Source organism: Camelus bactrianus, chromosome 1, assembly GCF_048773025.1.
Source record: "Camelus bactrianus isolate YW-2024 breed Bactrian camel chromosome 1, ASM4877302v1, whole genome shotgun sequence".
NCBI lineage: Eukaryota > Metazoa > Chordata > Mammalia > Artiodactyla > Camelidae > Camelus > Camelus bactrianus.
The window spans coordinates 104,481,236-104,503,301 of record NC_133539.1 but is presented as its reverse complement, the minus strand read 5'-3'; the positions used below and the strand labels follow the sequence as shown (position 1 = coordinate 104,503,301).

Genomic DNA, 22,066 nt, shown 5'->3' with positions numbered 1-22,066 from the left:
ATTATCTGCCAGCCACAGATTGTCTGCTTCTGAGGGAACCAAACCTAAGGCAGTCAGCAAATCAAAAAGTTGGTTCTTTGAAAAGTAATAAAATATATAAAATCCTAGCAAGATTGGACCAGAAAAGGAGAAAGAACAAATAAACAATATTACAAATTAAAAAGAAGACAGAACTAAGGGTGCTGCTGAGATTTGAAAGGACTAAGATAAATAACTGGAGAAGGGAACACTCTTCCTTAAAGAGACTGCCAACTAATAAATATAGAAGAAATGAACGTGTTAGAAAAATCACTTTTGCAAGCATCATTGTAATGATTGATGCAGGCAACTCATGTGTGAAAGTTTGATTAGGAAAAAGATAGTGCCACCATTTTTTTCAAAGTACCTCCCACAAATTACTTATTTAATACAGAAAGTAAAATAGTTACTTTACAGAGGAGGAAACTGTTGGGCATCACCTTAACCAAGTGACCCAAGTTAACATAATAAATCATCAATTGACTCATGACGTTATGCAATGAGAAGCAAACAATATTTTGTAGTAATCCTACAAAAAAAAAATACATAACTCAAATCTCCCACAAGGAACATGAGACAAGTTCAACATGAGAGACATGTATAGAACAACCATCCTGTCCTTTCCAAAATGTAAATTTCACAAAGGACCAAGGACTCTCCAAGAGACTATTCAAGATTAAATGAAATCTAAGAACAATGACAACTACATGCAATGTATAACACAAGGGAGGAAAAATTATTTTCCCCTCTACCTTTCTAGGTTCATGGCTAAGACACTCTGTAGTAAAACACAGATTAACAGGCAAAAAACAAACAGAATTTTAATAATATATATTTCATGTATACATGGAAGATATCCAGGAAAACTGAGTAACACCTGAAGGAATGGCCCAAGCCACTCCTTAAATACCATCTCTAGCTAAAGACAAAACAATATATTGGGACAGGGGAGGGGAGAGGCCACTTATGGGGGTGACTAAGAAAAGCACAGTAGACAATTATAAAGTTGTTATACAGATTTACATCATTGCTTTCTCTATTGATAAGAGTTTCCTGAGATTTAGAGTCATCCTCTTTCTGGTCTAAAGAGACAAGGAGATGCCCCTACAAATGCAGATTTCTCTTATAAATGTAAATGTCTCTTACAAAAGGGTAACTTCCACTCCATTTTTAGAGCTTTTCCTATGTCTGCTGTTTCTTAAAGTAATTAGCCTAAAATTGATCTTTATGCCAAAGAGGCATGTTTTGGGGTGAGAAATTCTCCCTTTCACTACAGAAGACATTATTAGGACAACTAGCAAAAGTAGAATGTGAACTGTATTTTAGATAATACCAAATTGTCTAACACTTAGATAAATACTAAATTTCCTGAATTCATTAAATTTCCTGTGGTTATGTAAAAGAGTGCCCTTATTCTCAGAAAATAAATACTGAAGTACTAAGGTTTGAAGGGACATGATATCCTCAACTTAGTCTCAAATGATTCAGGATCAAAAAATAAAAAATAGGGTGGGGGGGTATCACTTGCACTAAAGCTCACAATATCAAACCTAGGTTTAATACTTGACCTACTTGCAGTATTGACCTTCACCAGGGATGTAATCTTAATCAGCCAGTCTGGAATTTTCTGGTCAGCACCAAGGAGGTTATCTGTCGCATGAAACCAACCTCTCTAGCTCCTCAAAGGAAATAGAGATGAACTGTATGACAGACTCTTGCCCTTTGTCCAGAAGATGACCTGGAAACATTTCTCTGTTTTCTTTTGCTAATAGCCTCCCTGCCCCTCCCTCCTCCTGCTTATAAAACCCTTTGATTTTGTATATCCCCTCAGAGTGCCCTTCTATTTACTAGATGGTATACTGCCCAATTCATGAGCTGTTGAATAAAGTCAATTAGATCTTTAAAATTATTCAGCTGAATTTTGTTTTTTTAACGAGAGAAAGAGAAATGCTATAGTAAATATGGCAATATATTAACAGTAGGTAAGAGGGAAGGGTGTAGCTCAAGTGGTAGAGCACATGCTCAGCATGCAGGAGGTTCTGGGTTCAATCCCCAATACCTCCTCCAAAAAACAAAGAAATAAACCTAATTAACTCCTCCCCAGAAAAGAACATTCTAAAACAAAACAAAACAAAGGGCAAATCTAAGTAAGGAATACATTTCTTTAGTATAATTCCTATAATTTTTCTGTAAGTTTGAATTTATTCCAAAATAAAATTTTAAATAAACTCAAAGAATAAAGGAATAAGATAATATTGTGAATAATATTATACCAGTAAATTTTAAAATATAAATGAAATGAATAAATTTCCAGAAAAGTCAAACTTGATAAAAGTGACTCAACTAGAAAATTTAAATCAACGTATAGTCATTTAAGAAACTAAGTCAGCAGTTCAAAATTTTCCCCACAATTAAACAACAGGCCAGACTAGATGGATTTACAGGTGAGTTCTACCAAACTTTCCAGGAACAAATATTTCAAACTCCCATTCTTACTCTTTGAAGCTACTGTAACCTTGATCTCAAAAGCATATATTGATAAAATAATCAACGTTAACACAGATTAAAAAAATACATAAAATATGGGCAAACTGAATCCAGCAACACATGAAAAATATATTCATTATCAAGTTGAGTTTATATTAGGAATTCAAAATATGCTTAAAGTTAGGAAAGGTATTAATGAATTAAATTAACACCTTAAAGAAAAAATACAATTTATATTTTCAAAACTGAATTAGTATTTCCAATATAATCAAGAATCTGGCTGGTCACTGTCCCTCATTCCTGGAAGTTAGCCTCTAAAGCCTGAGAATCTCCTGAGTGCTAGGATGTCTTCGTTATTCACGATGGTCCTTCAGACCACCTGAGCTTATGCTAACATGACTCATGGTGATGTAAGGGAGCAAAATTTGCTGCCCAAAATGTGTTTGGCATGAGGATTAATTTGGTTGATTATTTTTAAGAAATAGAAGACTCAGGAAGTTTTCCTTGTTACTACCCTTTTAACTGCCTTAAAGAATTTAGATAAAGGACCTGTTCTCAGAATAGAGCTACCATCAGAAATATTTACAAGGAATATAGGCGAGGTGCAGTGGGGGAGGTCCAGCTGGGCCCAGAGATCAGAGTTCACTGTGTGTCCCATTGTCTCTGTATGGCCCAGCAAACATTTGTTTACCTGACATTTGCTTTTTCATCTCCATGTGAATTCCTTTTCTCCCCTTTGATGTACCAAACTACTGCCCCTAATATCCTCTTTTGTCTTTAGCTGAAGATGGTATTTAAGGTGAGAGCTTTAACCATTTTAGTCATTATTCCATTTTCTTGGGTATCTCTCATGTACACATGTTATTAAACTTTTGTTTGGTTTTCCCCTGTTAATCTGCCTTCTGCAATTCAATTCTTAAACAAATTAGGAGAATCTAGAAGAGCAGAGGAAAATGTTTTTGTCCCGGACAATGAGCCCCTCGATAGTTTACATTAAGGAGATGACTCAGTATGGGGGCTGGCTACATAGAAGGACCAGCCATGTGATAAAAGGGTTGAAGTTTTGACCAGGTAATAGCAACCAGAACTCCAGGGAAGAGAAGGAGAAAAGACAAGATTGAATTCAATCACATGGCCATTGATTCAATCCACCATGCCTATGTAATGAAGTCCCAATTAAAACCCAATAAAATGTAACTTGAGTGAGTTTCCCTGGTTGGCAACACTCTGTGCATATCAGTACACATCAGTGTGCTGGGAGAGTGATTTGTCCTGATGTCACAGGGAGAGAACATGGTAAGCCTCCCACTGGGGATCCTCCCAGACCTCACCCTATGCATGTCTTCTTTTGACTGGTGCTGACTTGTATCCCTTTTCTTATAATTAAACTGTAATTGTAACTATACCACTTTCCTGAGCTGAGACTCACTAGCAAATTAGCAAACCTGTTCAGGTCATGAGAACCCTCAAATCTATAGCCAGTTATTCAGAAGCAAGGTGGTCCCTGTAAACCCCCAGCTTTGGCTGGTATCTGAAGTGAGGCCAGTCTGTGGAACACTGTGTCTTCACTCATGAAGTCTGGCTGAACTCTGGGTGATTAGTGTCAGAAGTCATTGCAGCAAAGAACAGATAAACCAAAACCTAATAATAATGGTCTTATAAAAGGGGAACAAGAGAAGAGATGGGCTGAGATAGGGTAGAAACTACACTTCTCTGGATGTACCTTATGCTGTGGTATTAAAAATAAGAAAACAGGACCAAAATAGGGTTGCTTATGCTAAGCTCCATGTCACCAAACCAAGACTTCATTACCATTTTGGCTCTCCCAGAAATGGAATCTTATACCAATTAATCAGAAATTGGTCAGGACTAGTTAGGTAATCTGCCTAATAGACCCCTGCCATCCTCTAAAGGAAAGTAACCTTGCATAATTACATGATTGCCTGGGGCCTCGGTACCTTGGAACCAACTAGAAGGAGCTTCCACTAGTGAAAAATGGAATAATTTGAGCATCACAAATAATAATTAAGAATGAAATATTGTCATTTGCTATAACATGGATGGACCTAGAGAATAATATACTAAGTGAAGTAAGTCAGACAGAGAAAGACAAATATTATACGACATCACTTATAAGTGGAATCTAAGAAATAATACAAATGAATCTATATACAAAACAGAAACAGACTCAGACATAGAAAACAAACTTACAGTCACCAAAGGGGAAAGTGATAGGGGGAGGGATAAATTAGAAGTATGGGATTAATAGATACAAACTATTTATACATAAAATAGATAAGCAACAAGAATTTACTGTATAGCACAGGGAACTATATTCAAAAATCTTTAATAACCTATAATGGAAAATAATCTGAAAAAATATATGTGTATAACTGAATTCCTTTGCTACATGCCTGAAACTAATACAATATTCAAATATACTTCAATTAAAATAATAATTATTATTATTTCAACACATTGAAACAAGTATGTAAAAATGTACTTTATAAAACACAACAAATACACAAAAATTCATTGATTTGTAATGATAACTTTATAAAGCCACCATCGGATGTCTTTGGAGGTTGCCAGGATATCAACTCATTCTGAAACTGACACATAAAAAGAAAGAATCTAGCATTTACTTTGCCTCTCCTATTAAGACTCCTTTTCAGGGTAACCAAATAATTGATTAAACTCTTCTTTACGGGAAAATTACAACTGATAAATGTAGGAAGACTTAATGACTTGGAAAATCACTATTCTGCAATCTCTAATGAAATCACAGATACAGATAATGATCAACAATGGCTGCCTAAAGCATCGAGTGAAAAAGGTAGATGGGAGACTTCTAATGGATGGATTATAGGCTGACTCCATCTGAACCAGCTGATCGATACCAAGATCACCAAAAATGAGACAAGCAGATAATTATGTATCTCCCGATGTGATGCAGTAGGAAGTACACAGCACCGCCTATAGAGAAATTTTGCCAAATAAATATTTAAAATTTTTCAACATTTTTGGCAGATAAAAACTACTATGTACAGAATAGATAAACAACAAGGTCCTACTGTATAGCACAAGGAACTATATTCAATGGTTTGTAGTAATCTGTAATGGAAAAGAATATGTATATATGTATAACCAAATCACTATGCTGTACACCAGAAACTAATACAACATTGTAAACCAACTATACTTCAATTTTTAAAAATTGGGAAAAAAATTGTTGTGAAAAAGAAAAAGAAAAGGAAGATATTAAATCTACTCAAGTCTCTGGTTCTAATGATTATCAGAAATACAAGGGATGGAATAACATGTAAATAACAGTTCAGAAATTAAATCAGATAAATATAGTAGGCAAGAAATTCTATAGAACCACAATTTAGTTTCTTCATCAAACAGCATTTTTTTAAAAATGGAAAAGTTTTACAGCCTATAAGAGATTTAAGGAACATATTAACCAAGTTAAATGTGTGCCTTTTTGCATCTTGGTTCAAATAAACCAACAATAAAAATATAACAGTTTGGAAAAACAGGAAAAATTGAACTCAGCCTGGATATTAGATGACACAGAAGAATTATTATTACGGGGGTGGGAGGTGGTATTCATGAGTATATGGCTACACTTCTTAAAAGTCCCTATCTGTTAGAAGTACACACACTACTGTATTTACACATTAAATGATATGATGCCAGGGAATTTCAAATACTCAGGAAAAAAGTGGGAGAAGAGATGGTACAAGAGTGGCAGGAAACAACAAGTTCATATTGTACATCACAGGGAACTATATTCAATATCGTAGTAACTTATAGTGAAAAAGAATATGAAAATGAATATATGTATGTTCATATATGACTGAAGTTTGTGCTGTACACCAGAAATTGACACAACACTGTAAACAGACTATATGTCAATAAAAATACATAAATACAAACACACACACACACACAAAAGAAAAAAAGGAGTGAAAGCAGAGGTAGGATGAATTCCATAGCATACAAAACAAATGTCAATACAATGCCCCTTTGGGATGTTTCTTTATAGATACTTAAGTTTCACTTAAGAAATACCATAATTCATAACAGTTGTACACTCTGTACATTGACTGCTATAGATTTCCTTACAATTGAATGTGTTTAATTACATATAAATCCTTAGCCTCCCCATAAGACCTGGGAGAATAATTATAAACAAGCAACTTCAATTTCCAGCAAATTTCCCTTCTCTACATGGTAAGAAAAACAAAGCAGAACAAAACTGGGGAAGTTCAAAGGAAACTCAGCTTGGTCAAAAGTCAAAGATGGCTGAATTTATTATAATGTTAAGCCATGTTTTACCAAAAATGATGTGTGAAATGATATCAATACTTGTTTAATTATAATGTATATTTTTCCCTAAAATTCTCTGTTTAGAACAATGAATGATCCCGAAAACTGTCAAATATTTGTGTAGACTTTAGTTAAAATAAATAGCAAATATGTGTCAAAAGAAAAAAAGAATGGCAGGAAATTGATCACTGTTGAATTTGGATGATATGTTATGAGGCTTATTTATAACAGTCTCTTTATTTTTATGTATGTTCTGTAATAAAAAGTTAAATATATTATCACCTTAATAGTTTCAGAAAAAGCTCATTGATCATGTTCAACAGCTATTCATAACTGCTATCCTTAGCAAATTAGGAATAGAAGGGAATTTATTTAACTAAGCATGACTATCAAAACCTGCAGCAAACATTACAGTTCATAATGAAACAAAAACTTTGTTTTAAATCAAGGCTAAAATAAGGATGCCCCTACTATCACCACTTCTTAGCAACGTTGAATCACAGAACCTAATCAGTACAGTAACTGGAGAAAAAGAAGCAGATAGAGGGGTTGGAAAGGAACAAATAAGTTAATTTTCTCAAAAGAAATGATTCTCTACATAGAAAAATCCAATGTGACAATAAAATTATTAGCATAATTCTCAGAATCACTAAGTTTAGTAAGGGAATGGTAAAGAAAACAATAGTATCTACCTTCAGTGGGGAGAGAGCAGATTTAAATGGAATAGGACACAGGTGGCTTGCTTTCTTAAAATTTTTTTATTTGTTTAGTGAGGAGGTAGTTTTATCTATCTATCTATTTATCTATCTACTTATTTACTTATTTTAATAGAGGTACTGGGGATTGAACCCGGAACCTCATGTATGCTAACCATGCACTCTGCCACTGAGCTATACCCTCCCCCTATGGGTGGCTTTCAAAAGCACTGGTAATGTTCGATTCTTAAGATGGATTGTGGAGAGAAGGCTGTTTATTATTCTACATACCTTATAGTGTGTGTGTGTGTGTGTGTGTGTGTGTGTGTGTGTGTGTGTGTGTGGTTTTGTTTGTATGAAATATATAATAAAAAACTAAAAGCAAATAAAAAATAATGGATTCCCTATGTTTGGGATTTCTAAAGCATAAAACTTGTCTGTTGGGGATGTCATAGAGATAATTCTTCCTTTGGGAAAATCACAGTAACTTGCTTTTGAGTGTCCATTGCCATTTTCAAAGGTTTTCTAATAGTCGTATTACCAGATTGTTGCCATGTTGCAGTATGAACTTGAGATTGTCCATGCCAAAGGCTCAGAAATAGCCAAAATAAAACCAGCGAATCTCAGAAGTAGTAATTGGTGTAAAAAGAAAATTATTGTGCACAACACCAAAAAGACAGCTTGCAAACTGGGAGCACTCAAACCAAACATGGAATGAGGCTCCAGGGTATACCGTTACAAAACAGCTCATATAGTGAGAAGGCGGTGTCTTCATAGTAATTGGTAATTAAGCTAAATTAATGACTAGACCGGTTTTGTCTGCTCAGGGAAATTTCAAGACCAGTCTCCACTTGCTTTTGACTTTAACTCCAAATATTCAGATAAATACCAAAAATCTGTAAATAAAAAACTTTTAATGTATGCAACTATTTTGAAACACTGCGTGGTTCAACACTGGGAAGGCCCAACAAAAGATATGGACCTGTAGGCTTCTAGGCTGTGACCTCTGTCTAGACTCATAGTCTTAGTGGTAGCCTTTAACCCTGAGTGAGTAGGGTCATTCCCTTTTAGATGGGGCCTGAGTTCTCCAGTACACCCCGTAACTCCCCATTCTTCTCACATCCTACCCTCTTCATTCTTCTGCACTTCCTGCTTGGTCCAGCAGGTGGCTGAGTTTGTGAACCTATCTCCCTGAATCTAAGGCATTCATAGAAATCTGCCTGTAGTTCTCTCAATTCACCATCAGAGGGCAGGCGTGGAAACTAAGAGGAGAAACTAGCTTTTGCTATTACCGGTACGTTCAGGGAATGGAATCTAAGGACTAATCAGGACGTGCCTGAATTTTAACCATGAAAATTTTACATGTTTATCTGAATTGACAAGTATTCTGCAAACATCATGTGTGAGACTGGGAATGTTCGTGTCTTGTTAGTGGCAAAATCAGTGGCAACAGTTGAAGTGGGACCTCTATAGAGGGGCTGCTCTAAGGATCAGAGCTTGGCACTACTCAAGCATGTGGCTCTGGACAACCAGGAACTTGGTTTATTTCAGAAACTCTGAGAAAAGAGTGAATGATTCAGTAAGCTTCAATCTCACTTTTCTGCCAAACATGTCTCTAGAAGAGAAACCCTCTAGGTCTGCTCTCCTCAGATAGGAAATGAGGAGAAACTCCATATGGGGCAAGGGGGGACAAGCTAGCCTCTGTCACAGACAGTGGGCAGTTACACAGTGTGTGATGTGCTGGTTAATATTTAGCAACCAGTTCTCAAAACAAACAAGCCAAAAACTCTGATTTGTGGCATTTGCCATTTTCATGGTATAAATACTCCCACCTTGGCCAACTCCAAGCTGCCAGCATGGCATCACTGAACATAGAGTTGGGAACAGATACACACAATGGGTTCTCATGAGCCCCAGCCAGAACAGGCCAGCTTTACCACAGGCTTTACCACTGACTCCCACCTACCTTCCACCTCCATTTCAAAGTTAAATCAATTGTAGAAGCAGGCCCACCCTAACATTTGCAGGATTTAGGGTAAAGATACAAATGGAGGCTCATAGACATGTGTCTAAATATTTGTTATAAGTAAAACTAACAAACTGTTCATTATATATATGTATATTATATATATATATATATATATATATATTCAATATAGCTTACCTTATCTTACTCTGTATTTTCTGCTCAGTTCTGTTGTGAACCTGAAACTGCTCTAAAAGAATAAAGTCTATTTAAAAAATTAAAAAATAAGATAAAAATAAAATAAAATATAGCTTATCTTGCTGCCATGACAAATTACCTGGAAAGTCAGGTTTAAGTTTAGAATTTTATGCCTAACACAGCCAGACAGAAGAAGCCATCCCTGGCCCTCTATCCCAGGCCTAGCCCCTGCCCCTGCTCACCTCGGCACACACAAGCCCTAGCCCATGCTTCCAAGCTCCCCTGTACCCTGTGCAAACAGCTGCCCCTTGGCAAATCCTTGGCCCAAGTGTGAGCACACTGGCAGTGTAGTCTCTGCATGGGAGAATGGGCCAGGGCAGAGGCCACACCAGCATAAAAGTGGACTTGAGGTCATCTGGGCAGGGAATTATGGGGTCCCAAGTATCTGAAACATGGAGGAAGGGGTGAGTCTTCAAGTGAGCATGTCCCCATTGCCCTGTAGATTTTTCATCCCCTACGGAGGGTAAAGTCAGCCCAGGGCCAGAGCAGACCCTTCACAGTACAAGATGCAGAGCAGGGAGCTTTCTCTCCCAAGCCTGAGGACGATCACTGCACAGAAGTCCCTTCTGCTGTCCATGTCTTCTGATGGTCCTCAGTGTTTAACCCCCTACCTGGACAGGGCTCCTGAAAATCTGATCACTTGGCTGAAGTACTGAGTACTTACAATTAGCTGGGACTGAGCTGTACAGTAAAGGAATGAAAAGATCCTTCTGCCCCAATATTCTTAAAAGAGTGGTTCATTACATTGAGTCTTCACTTACACTTTAGGGCAGGGTCAGCAAAGCAAGACCTAAGGACCAAATCCTACCCAGCTGTTTTCATATTGCTCTTGAGTTTAGAATGGATTTTGCATTTTGAAAGAGTTTTTAAAAAAAATCAGAAGACTGTAACAGAAACATTATACTGTACACCAGAAACGGACACAACACTGTAAACTGACTATATTTCAATCAAAAAAAGAATATTTCATGACACGGGGAAATTATATGAAATTCTAACTTCAGTGTCCATAAATAAAATTTTGGGGGGAAACAGCCCTTAACATTTGTTTACACATCGTCTGTGGCTATTTTCGCTCTACGCAGAATTGAACGGTTGTGTCAGAGACTATGGTCACAAAGCCTAAATTATTTATTCTGACCCTTTACCAGAAAAGTCTGCCAACCCCTGCTTTAGAGTTAAGTGTCTGTCTTACGTTTCTCCAGAGAAGACGGGTGATGTGTATAGTAAAATGCTGTGAGCCCTTGAGAAGGAAAGGCAGGGAGGAGACAAGGAAAAGGGAGGCCAGAAGTCCTGGCTGAGCAAACTGCAGAGCTTTGCCCCTTTTCCTTAGAAAAGAGAAGCTATACAAAGGCAGCAAGAGCCAGCAGGGAGGGCACTTAAGGACAGAAAGAGGAAGAAGTGGGCATGTCACCCTCTGACACTCCATCAAGACCCAGGCCTGGCTTTGCCTTTGTTTTTCCCATTAATCTCATTTATAACCTCCATTTAATTGGAACATTAAATCTCAACGGGGAAGTCACTACAGTTCTTTGTCTGTGCGATGATCTTTGTGGTTGAAAATGGCCTTGGGGGCTCATCATTAAAACATCGAGAGCAGCTCTGTCCTAGAAATATAACGTAAGCCAGAATATAATTTTTAATATTCTAGTAGCCTCATTTTAAAAAGTAAAAAGAACTGGCAATATTAATAAAGTAACCTTACTTGATCCAATGTATCCAAAATATTACCAGTTCAACATGTAATCAATATAACCTTATTAATGAGATATCAAATTATTCTAAACATACCTAAACATTTTCTAACTGAGTCAAGTTTCAGTTTTTAAATGTCAGTTGTAATCCAATAAAATGAAAACTCAGTTCCTCAGCTGCACCAGCCACATTTTTAGCCACACATGGCCAGTGACACTGTGCTGAACAGCGCAGCTCTACACAAATCCACAACACAGAACTACCGTGCATTGTTCTCTGTGATTGCTTTCCAACAACACGGGGCAGCAGTAGATATTTACAGAGCACTTACTCTCTCCCTTTAAGCTCTCTAGACAACAGGGGAATGAGATATGTAATTTCTCCACACTGGCTGCAGGGAAAGGTGACTCTCCCCATAATCATCCATTGGAGGAGGTGGCTTATCTTCTGTGACCCCCAGAGAGCCGACACAGTTTGCAAAAGTCCCAAAGGTTGTGATATTTCCATACTCCCCATCAAATCCATAAACAAGTCTTGTTGACTTCGTGTTTAAAATATAAATTTTAGTTAGAGGATTCACCCTTTCCTATTTGAAAATCTACTACAGAGCTATAGTGAACAAGACAATGTGGTAACTGGAGTAAGAAAATTGATAAATAGACAGACAGACAGATAGATAGACTGATGGATAGATATCAATGGTATACAATTGAGAGTCCAGAAATAAACCCATACATCTACAGGACGCCAAACCTATTCAAAGGGGAAAAGACAGTCTTTTTTGTAAATAGTGCTGGGACAAATGGATATTCACGCAAAAAAGAATGAATCTGTACCCACACAAAAGTTAACTCAAAATGGACCAAAGACCTAAATGTAAGAACTAAAACTATTAAACACTTAGGAGGAAACACAAAGGTAAATCCTTATGACCTAAGATTAGGCAGTATTTTCTTAGATTTAACACCAAAAGCACAAGGAACCAAAGTAAAAATAGATATATTGGGTTTTATCAAATCTAAAAATTCATGTTTCTAGCAGCATTATTCATAATAGTCAAAAAGTGAAAACAATCTACATGTGCATCAACTAATATATGGATAAACAAAATATGGTATATCTATGCAATGTTATTTAACCATAAAAAGGAATGAAGTATCGATGGATGCTACAACATTGATAAGCCTTGAAAATGTTAAGCATAGTGAAAAAGCCAGAGAAAAAAAGGCCACATACAGTATGATTCCATTCATGTGAAAAGTCCAAAATAGGCAAGTCCCTAAAGAAGGAAAATAGATTAATGGTTGCTAGGGGCTGGGGGAGGGGAGAATTGGGAGGGTATGCAGTTTCTTCCCAGGTGATGAAAATGTTCTGGAATTAGATAGTGGTGATGGTTGCTCCACCTTGAGAATATACTAAAACTCACTGGATTGCACACCTCGAAATGGTGGATTTTATGGTATGTGAATTACATCTCAATTTTAACATGTATGTGTATATAACATTTATCTTCCACTTGTCCCCATCCCCACCACCACTACTCCCATCCAGGCCACCATCACCTTTCATTCACCTGCAAAAGCTTCCTAACTTGTCTTCCTGTCTCTACTCTTGCCCCTGTAACCCATTCTTCACACAGCAACCAACCCAATATTGTGTGTGTGTGCGCACACAAATGTGTGATTTTTAAAATGTATTTATTTATTATGTGTCTAACTTACTGTTTTATGATAATTTCATACTTAAAGAAATTTGCAGAAATGGTACAAAGAGTTCCCCTGTACCTTTCACCAAGCTTCTGCATCTTACATAACCATAGACTAACCATCAACACCAAGAAATGTGTACTATCCCGTTAACTGATCTACAGACCTTATTTAAATTTAAACTCCGCCGGTTGTCCCATTAATGTCCTTTTTCTGCTCCAGAATCCAGTCTAGGAGCCCATATTCCATTGATTTGTCCTGTCTCTGCCACTGAGCTGCACCCTTCCCCCCTTTTGTGCTTTCTGACACTAAAAATATCCCAGGCTCATCTTGTGCTTTCCCTGGCTCAGGCCTGCAGCCTGATCTTTCTAAAAGATCATTTCAACCATGCCATCTGCTGCTTCATACCACTCAATGATTCTCAGAGAATAAAATCCTTACTGTGCTTTCAAGGCCCTTATCCACTTCTTAAGCCTCCTCCATCCCTGCCACTCTCCTTCCTTGCTCACCTGTACTTTAGTTACATGGGGATTCTGACAGTTCCTAGGACATGTCCAGCTATTGCAACCTCAGGGCTTTTGCATGGTTGGCTCTTTGTCATCCTTCACCTTTCACCTCATATCTCTTCCACAGAAAGGATTCCTTAACTTCTTTACCTAAAAGAGCTCCCATCCTCAAGTTATGTATCCTCTTACCATCCGCCCATTTCTCCTCAGCACTTGGTGTAATCTCCATGATATTTGCTTTAAAGCACATATATTGTCAACTTTTTCTTTACTTTTAGCATTTTAAAATAAGGTTTAAACAAATACAAGTGCAACAGTTGTAAATGCAGACTGATAATGGAAAGCTCAATCGGGCATCAAGTCTGACAGTGACATGATTTCCAACCTCTTAAACAACATTTGGCAAAGTTTCAAACAAAATAAAGTACATTGTTCTTTGATTTACACAATAGTTGCACCCCTGGAAGATTCAGTGTTTATTAAGATCAAGCAGAAAATACTTTTGTGTTTACATGTAAAACAGAATCAAGTTTTAGGCTCAAAGCATTATATAAACAAATTTTTTACCTACTTGAATGTCAGGCAGGGCACTTGAGAGTCATGTACAATCTACAACAGATTTTCACTGAGCCAGACTGTCCCGGGATTTGCAGGATGTTTAGCATCCCTGACCACATACTGACTTTGCCAGCAGATCCTCTAGTCACTGTGCCAATCAAATGGGTCCCCACTTGAACCTTGTTACACTATTGGTGGAAATGTAAATTAGTGCAGCCACGGTGGAAAACAGTATGGAGGTTTCTCAAAAACCTAAAAATAGAAGTACTGTATGACCCATCAATTCCACTCCTGGGTATATATCCGAAAAACAAATCAAAAACACTAATTCAAAATGATGCATGAAACAAGTTTATACTATATAGCACAGGGAGCAATATTCAGTATCTTGTAGTAACTTATGGTTAAAAAGAATATGAAAATAAATATACATATGTTCCTACATGACTGAAGCATTGTGCTGTACACTAGAAATTGACATAACATTGTAAACTGACTATACTTCAATAAAAATATATTTAAAAAAAAAGAAAATATGTATTCACCCCAATGTTTACAGTAGTATTATTTACAATAGGCAAGACAAGGAAACAACCTAAGTGTCCAACAGCAGATGAATGGATAAAGAAGATGTACATATATATATGAACACACACAATGGAATACTTCTCAGCCATAAAAAAGAGTGAAATTTTGCCATCTATAGCAACTGGGTTGGAGTTGGAGGGCATTATGCTAAGTGAAATAAGTCAGACAGAGAAAGATAAATACTCTATGATATCACTTATATGTGGAATCTAAAAAAAAATACAACAAACTAGTGAATATAACATAAAAGCAGCAGACACAGATACAGAGAAGAAACCAGTGGTTACCAGTGGGGGGGGGCAATACAGGGATGAGGGTATGGGAGGTACAAACTATTAGGGGTAAAACAGGATGTATTGTACAACATGGGAAATACAGCCAATATTTTGTAATAACTGTAAATGAAAAGTAACTTATAAAAATTGCATAAAAATAAGAAAATTTTTTTAAAGCCCACACAAAAAAATCAACACAGGGGAAAAAAATGGGTCCCCATTTGACAGAGATTTCTAAAAGATTTAGATTTCTGAAACCCATTTGTTTTAAATTTCTAGGAGATCTCCTGGGGTGGGGAGGGGCATTGTTTCTTAAGAAGCCGTGACAGAAGACGGAAACCCAGAGATAAGGTAAGCAAAGGGACCACGGGATAGAGCTTCTTGTGTGTTATCACCCCACCTCACCCACAGCAGCTATCGCGGTATCAGAAACAGGCTATAACTGCTCGGAAGACAGTATGTCACCAGGAAGGTAACCTGTGTGGGAGGTCTTCCCTGGTCCCAATTAGGAGTCTCCCCTTCTTCCTCTAATCCTGTAGCTCAGCAACTGTCTTGGGCCACCGGGGGCTTCTGCTGTGTATCAGTGTCATCGAGCACACAGCCATCCTCCCTAGTAGCCTGCAGGCTTCGGGAGAACTTAAGCCAATCCACTCCTGCATCTCCAGCAACGCAAATGGAACGCAGCACGTACTCCATCAATGCTTGTGGAATAAATGTGTATATGCTTTAACCAGGGAAGAATGGGAGATGGAGCAGGCCTACGTGAGGCAAGTCCTCTCCCACAGCTTGTTCCTAAATGCACCACTGGCCATCTGGGAGCCCTGAGCTGCACCGTGAGCCAGGTCCTGGGCTAGACCTTGTTCATCATGAAGATGAGCAAGACAAATGCCTGCCCCTGGGGAGGAAACAGATCTGAGAGCCACAGGAACTGTGGCAACAGGTTTGCAACTGGGGGGCACTGGGAAAAGGGGCAGCTAACTCCTCCTGAGGTGACAGGAGCCAGGGAACAGGTCTGTAGGATGATGTCTGAGTGGAGAGAGTAGGAGTTAGCAGGAGTTGGCCTGGGTGAGAATGGAGATTGCTGCAAGCAGAGGGAGCCAAGCTTGCAAAGTCACATTAGGAGAACTCCAGTAACCCACTCCTCCTCCAGATACCCTTCAGGCACTGCCCTCCTCTGGTCAGCACTGTGTTAGGGAGGCAGGAAGAGCACAGGAGACAGACGAGGGGCAAGTTCCAGAGCATCACCTACTTCAAAAGACAAGCAAGCTGTATATACCGGGGTCAGCCCTGTCTTCCTCATATGAAGCCTCAAGAACTGACCAAGCTCCTCAGAACTAAGGAAAGTCCTCTTGGCTTCCTGAGGATTCCACCTCTTAGAAATGCCTCCTCTGGGGGGATATGATGCTCCCAGACCAACATCTATTTAAAAAGTGTGACCTGATTCACTCAACCAATCACATCCTCTCCCCCGGTGCACCTTTATTGGGAAGGCAGAGGCACTCAGGTTTACTCCTACTCTGAGCCAGGTGTGGTTCCAGGCGCTCCATACATGTTCCCTCATGCAATCCTCCCGACACACCACACAACAGGCATTAAGACCCTTGTTTGCAGATGAGGAACCTGAGGCTCAGAGAGGCCGTACAACTTGCCCAACGTCATACACAGCCCATAAGTGTCCTACAGTTCCCCCCATACCCCCACCAGCCCCTAACAACAACTTAAATGATGGATTAAGGGGTGGTGTGACCTGTGTGAGGACTTCGGGGGCAGGATTCTTAGAAGCCTCCTTAATCAGGAAGAGAAATCAGCCCAGTTTATGACCAAGGAGCTACCTGGGGTCTGGCTCAGGTAATCATTAGAAAACACAGAAGACACCATCCTCGAGGAGGTTTGTGAGTGTTCAGTGAATGCATGCCTGGCACACAGCAGAGGCTCGCTCCTGCACGTGCTCTGCTGTCTTGATGTGACCATGCTACTGTTATCCAGGAACAGTTTGGTTTCCAGCCTTTGCCCACGGTTGGTGCCTCTGTGTATCAATCACATTCCCAGCAGGAGACAGGCAGTACACTCAGACCTTTAACTACAGACCGTAAAAAGGCATTAACAGGCAAGGAACCAACAAGAGGTTATGAGCTACTAAAGGCCTCGCTATGATAAGCTCTTTCTATTCCTAGACCTGAAGGGACAAAAAAAAAAAAAAAGGGACAAAATTACTGGAATCTAGTAAAAGCTAGGACTGCAGAGAAAGTTCTGCCCCCCAGGAGCCGTGGCCCTACACCACTGGTTCCCAAATTTCACAGAGCATCAAAATTACCTTGGCGGACTTGTTAAACTACAGATTGCTGGGTCCCCCAGAAGGTTTAGAGCAAGGCCAAGAACTCGCATTTCTAACAAGCTCCTAGAGGATGCAGATGCTCTGGTGTATTGCCCACTCTTTGAGAACCACTGCCTTGGAGGAAGAGAGGCATAAGGAGGAGGTATAAATACCCTGACCTCTTTCTCCTTCCACCTACCAATCCCCTGCTGGTGTATTCCATTAGCTGGACCCAACCTGATGCTAGAGGGCAAGGCGTTAGGGTGCTAGAGGCTGGAGATGACCTGCTGCTGGGACACAGAGCAGAGAAGGGGTCTGAGAGGTGGAGAGCAAGGAATCATCAGAAACTCCCGCATTCTCCAACCCCATCCCGCCCCTCCACTTCCACCAGCCCCATAAGCAGAGGACACCATTCTCATTCAAATAGTTTTCTGCCCTATGGCTTCTCTAAATAGTATTCTTGAGAGCTAGAATACATTATACTTTGCTCTGAGGCTTAAAGAAAATTATGATTCTCTCAACTCAATGAAATAAATAAGCTATTATGTCTTGTTGCCCTGCAGTAATGTTATGCATTTCCTGTGTTCAGAAGTGTTGAGATTCATATCTGTAATAAAACTGTCATTCTTCATCCCTTTTATTTCAGCCTTTTCCACAGTTGTTCCCAGGAGGCCTGTTTTCTGATTAATACATGGCATTTTTTCCTTAGAATTTAGGTAGGTTTTTTAACCTAAGCAAATGATAATAAAATAATATTTCTTGAACTTTCTCACAGTGTCTCTTCTTATATCCCCTGCTCCCAAGTTTAAGAAGTAAAAACATAGCAATGAGCCTGAATCTCTGAAGATTTGCTATGAATCAATCTTCAAGAGGAACAAAATCTGCTTTAATTAAATTCCATTTTCCCTTTGTGAATGAAAGCATTAACCAATGTTAGTAGTTCTTCAAAAGCCCCAAGTCTCCAGAGCTATCCTTGAGACTGAGGTCACTTACAGACAGCAACTCCCAGAACTCAAGATGGGACAGATAAGAAGAGAAATCAGGTTGGTAGGGTGCTCTGGGCCAGGAGCCTGGAAGGGATGAAACTCAATGAAGTGTGACATACAGGAAGTGTATCTTTGGCAGTTTCTGAGTCACTGAAAGACATTTTCCCCCACTGACACCCTCCTGCTGCCCCTCAGCCACCGTCAGGGTTCCTGACTGCTCTGCCCTCACCGAGTAACCATGCTCTTCACCTTCAAAGGGGAACAAGTTTATCTTTTGCACCAGCTGTCATCCACTGATTGTGACAGCCTGTAGTTCTCTGTGGAAAAGATCGTGGTGCTTACCTTTCCCAAAAACAAATCAACAGATGAAGGAAGAAGATAATTTTAAACTGCGGTGAGGAAAGAAATTATAACAATGGGAGTAATTGGTAGAGACAACTTTAAATACAGTCATAGGAGACTGCTCCATGGTATCTGAATTTAAACTAAAGGATGGTGTTTTAATACACACTGAAAGATGGAAATGAACCTGGCACACAATTGTCAAAGGAAGCAAAGGCCTGAAGGAAGGAAAGGGTTTGGAATACTCCACACCCAAGGCCAGTGTAGCTGGAGAAGAATAATCAAGGGGGGAGCAGTATGAGGTAAGTTTAGGGAAGCTGGCCACAGGCATATAGGAGACTTGTAGAATAAGTGTAACAGTTATCTATAGCTGTGTAACAAAGCAACCCAAAACTTAGTGGCTTAAAACAACAGCCATTTACTTGCTCACAATTCTGGGAGGCAGCCATTTGGGCTGGACCACCAGTTTCACCTGGTCTCACTTTTGTATCTGCCACCAACTGGTGGCTGGTCCAGAACTAGCTGATCTATGATGGTTTCTCACACCTGTCTGATGATTAATGCTGGCTATTGGCTGGTCTGTCTAGGTGGCCTCAGATGGAAGAGCCTTTCTCTGTCAATATGATTTCTCATCCTCCAGTAGGCTAGACCAGTCTTCTGCACATGTCAGTCTCAGGGGAGCATTCCAAGAGGATAAAAGTAGAAGCTGTAAGGTCTTGTGAGGCTTAGGCTTAAAAGTCAAACAATGTCACTTGTACTGCATTCTACTGATCAACACAAGACACAAAGCCAGCCTGGATTCAAGGGGTAGGGAAGTGGGAGGGGTGGAAAAGTCACATAGCAAAGGGGCATGCATACAGAGATGGGAAAAATTGTGACCAATTTTGTCATACACTCCACCAAGGTATGAAGTTTATATTTTAAGCTAAGAGCAATGGGAAGTCACTGATGAGTTTCAGATTTGAAAATCAGGTAAATCTGATTTATACCTTAAAAGGATCACTCTGACAAATATAAGATAAATAAGTACTAGGGATATAATGTACAATATGATCAATGTAATTAACACGGCTCTATGTTGTATATGAAAGTTGTTAAGTGAGTAAAACCTGAGTTCTCATCACAAGGAAAAAAAAATTTCTATTTCTTTAATTCCATATCTATATAAGATGATGGATGTTCACTAAACTTCTTGTGGTAATCATTTCATGATATATGTCAGTCAAATCATTATGCTGTACACCTTAAACTTATACAGTGCTGTATAGCAATTATATCTCAATAAAACTGACAAAAATTAAATTAAATTAAATTTTAAAAGGGTCACGCTGGTGAATGGGTGGAGCAAGGATGAGTGTGAGGGAAGACTGTAAGCAGACAGACTGGGCAAGTGGTTTGGCGGTCATCCAGGCTGGAGATGAGGGAGTCTAGCCTAGGGTTGGGGACAGTGAAAGAGCTCCAGCCCACTCTTCCTGAGAGCCTGACCTACAGATTTTGGGCTTACCTAGCAAGCCTTTGAAATCACACAAGAAATTCTTTGCCACAAGTGTCTTAATGTATATTCCTGCTGGTTCTGGTTCTCTGGTTGAACTCTGGTTGATACCGGGGTTATCAACAAATATATGATACAGATGATATCTTATGCCACCAGACTGTGTGAGCTCTCCCAGGGAAAGAAAAGAGGAGGGCCAAGGAGACACCAGCCCAGGGCGCACCAATATTTAGAGGTCAGTTAACAGGAAAGAGAAAAAGAGACTAAGGAACAGTCAGTGGAATATCAGCAAACCCTCATGAGTGGGTTGTCACTAAAGCTAAAAGAAAGTGTTTCAGAAACAAAGGGGCAGCCAGAACTGGTGCCCTTGGGACCCCTCTCACATCTTGACTTGGGGTGGCCACTGGGCCTACCTGTGCTCAGTGTCCTGAGTACACTCTTTGCAAGTGACAGCACCATGAGAGTGACTTCCAGCACCCAAGCTGAATGGATCACAGCCGTTACCATCTCTGCTGGGACAGTTCCAGCTGGTTATTTAGCTTACAAAAGATTTTATGTTAAAGATCATCATAGAAAATCTATGGCAAACCTTCACAACCAGAAAGAAAACTCCAAGACCACACAGGCTTTTGACATGGAGGATTTAGAAGACAAAGCTGTGTACTGCTGTTGTTGGACTCCAAGAAATTCCCATTCTGTGATGGATCTCACAGAAAACACAACGAAGAGACTAGAGCCAACATGGGACCTCTAATCATTAAGAGAAAAGAAACTTCAATGGACAGTTTTGATGCTGCAAACCAACTTGCCATGATGTCACCTTACTGTTTAATTAGAATGACCAGCACTTCTGTCTAATGCACTTCCCCTGGGTTCTAGATATAGCATGTTGCAAACTGCCGCTTTCATATTCATCGCATTCACCTTACTTGTTGCACCGTTGTGGGGTACATTTGTTTAAACAAAACAAAACAAAATAAATCAAAGAAAAACCAATCTCAGGACCTGTGAGTTAAAAAAAAAATAATGAAGAAATGGTCAACGGGGTTTAATGCTATTGCATGGTCAGGGAAAATGAAAACAGAGAAGTGTTTATTGGGCTTGGCGATATGGAGATGGTTGACAAATTTAGCAAGAGTGAACACTTCTGTGGAACAGCAAGCCCAGGAGCCATATACCAGATGTGCCATCATCCTTAACCTTCACAATAGTTCTTAAAGCTAAGGTTCACTAGCCTTCCATATTATTCAACATTGAGTGTGATTTTGAAGACTGAAGCTCTGGAGCCCGATAACCTAGATTCAAACCTGGCTCCTCCACTTACTGGCTGCAAGTTCTTTAAGCAGTCTTTATCTCAGTTTCCTCATCTGTAAAATGAGAATTGTGAGAATACCTCCTTCATAGAGTTGTTTGAGAACTGTATGATTTAATATATGTGAAGCCATTTAAAGGCTTGTTAAATATTTACCATTGACCATATCACTCTTCCCCTCATACAGATAAAGAACCAGAGGCTCTCAGAGCTTTCTGTAGATCCTGAGACTAATAGTGAAGGATGGAGGCCCTGTCCTCCTGGACTCCACACCCTGAGTTAACAATTTGAAGACTGACTCCCACTCAGGCACCTGCACCTCAGATCCAGGTTCCCTTCAGAGCAAGAAACCTCTTCTGGAGGTGAGTCAAGTGATCAGCAGGACCCAGTAAACAAGTCATACCCTCCTGGTAATACTTGGCCCCTCATATGCCCAGAGACTGAACTGGTCATTTATAGATAACATACACACTCCTTAACCAGATGATGTGAGCATCGAATCTAGGAGACAAGAACCATACGCCTACTTCCAA

At 39.4% G+C, this 22,066-nt stretch overlaps 1 long non-coding RNA gene and 1 pseudogene across 1 annotated transcript in view; one reads left to right on the top strand and one right to left on the bottom strand.

The window, feature by feature from the left end:
- Positions 1–22,066, bottom strand: part of LOC141578666 (uncharacterized) — a 164,116-nt gene that overhangs the window by 117,573 nt on the left and 24,477 nt on the right. The window lies entirely within an intron of this gene.
- LOC105066862 (CDGSH iron-sulfur domain-containing protein 1 pseudogene) lies at positions 20,679–21,079 on the top strand (annotated as a pseudogene).